This window comes from Haliotis cracherodii, unplaced genomic scaffold (assembly GCF_022045235.1).
Source record: "Haliotis cracherodii isolate W230 unplaced genomic scaffold, xgHalCrac1.p SCAF_4, whole genome shotgun sequence".
In the NCBI taxonomy this organism is placed as follows: Eukaryota; Metazoa; Mollusca; class Gastropoda; order Lepetellida; family Haliotidae; genus Haliotis; species Haliotis cracherodii.
This window is the reverse complement of record NW_027266297.1, coordinates 13,815,011-13,816,616: the sequence shown is the minus strand read 5'-3', so window position 1 is coordinate 13,816,616 and position 1,606 is coordinate 13,815,011. Positions and strand designations below refer to the sequence as shown.

The 1,606-nt window shown below is 38.8% G+C and overlaps 1 pseudogene; it reads left to right on the top strand.

Moving 5' to 3' along the window:
- The first annotated feature begins 664 nt into the window (after positions 1 to 664).
- On the top strand, positions 665 to 1,606 carry LOC139479291 (uncharacterized; annotated as a pseudogene).

Below are 1,606 nucleotides of genomic sequence, written 5' to 3'. Positions count from 1 at the left end.
TAGTTATACAACGTGAGTACATTAAGAAACCACGTAGTTGGTACATATTAATTCCTTCACATTATTTCATATCATAGTGAATTTAACAATCTCATATTAATATATAATTCATGTACACAATTATACTTGCATTTATCTCATTTATTTATATATAATTATAACCGGGTGTGCAACTCCTGGTTACATCAGTAAACCGCCCGCCTGTTATCAGAAATGAGAGGGCCACTGTAACTTGATAATACCCTCATATTGCTTGACGACGGGCCATTATCACGCCCGTTGTTAGATGACGTCATAGGGATAGGGATAGGTGACGTCACGTTCAATAGTGACGTCATCAGGTTTGTTCTATGACGTTTCTTTTTATTTGCTAACAAATTCTATCCATTCTAGCTATAATAACGGTAATGCTATTTTACAGGGCATTATCATATGCAGAAGCCCTCGGTCTTTTCAACAGCCCTCCTTCGCTGGGCAGTAAATGAAAGACCTCGGGATTCTGCAAATGATAATGCCCTGAAAAATAGCGTTACCCTTATATTATGCATGACCGTGAGGGCAGAATGGGTATCAGCACAGTTGCTGACTTCAAACATCACGTGTACAAGATGCAAGCGCACAAGCAGACTTTCAGGTACCTGGACTTGTGTCCTATGTTTCAGTGATGACAGATGAACCGATAAGCATGATAATTGCTTCTCATTTAATTGACCACGACAAAGTCACGGGCCTTGGCTCAAAGTAGATGACCTTAGGATGCGGAGATAAAGCTTTACACTGGTCTTCCAGACAAGATATAGAACAGTTTGACTGACCGTGTTTGATGACCGTAGGGTACTGAGGATACTGATACAAAGAGAGAAAGAAGATCACATAAACTTAGTCTGAAGGATGAATTGTATATGGTATATGGTGCTTATGCGACTTCGTCTTGGCTTTTTGATGTTGGACTTGGCACCGCCTTTCAGAGTATCTGCTTCAACTGTCATTTTCCAATTCTTGGATTGACTAAATATATTCATGGCCTTAGGTTCCTAAAAAACTGGCCTTAACAGGGATAACATGCCAGAGTAATTAAAGTCAAGGCTCCAAACCACACGTATTATTATAGATTGTACTGAGGTGTGTACTGAAACTCCTAAGTCCCTGATAAACAAAACACTAATGTACTCTCATTACAAACGCCATATGACATGGAAGGTCTTGGTGGCAATTAGTCCATCTGAAGTTATAACATATGTGAGTAACCTTTGCGGAGGAAATATTTATAACAAACAGAGTACTGAGGAGAGTGGATTTTTTAATGGGTGGAGACAGTGGAGAAGGAGAAATGTCAGATAAAGGATTTCAGATTCCAGATTTACTTGCTCCAAAAATATCCATTTTATAATTCCACCTAAACAAGAAAAAGAACTCTAAATTTGCTGCAAGACAGGTTGAGAGCACAAGAAGTATTGCAAACTTGCGTATTTATGTTGAAAGGGCGATGGAGCGAATTAAGAATGCCAGAATGCTACAAGGTGTTATTCCCCTCAATATGCGTGAACAAGTTTCCAAGATTTTCTTTACATCTGCTACACTGAGTTTGAATTCTCAAGATTTATGA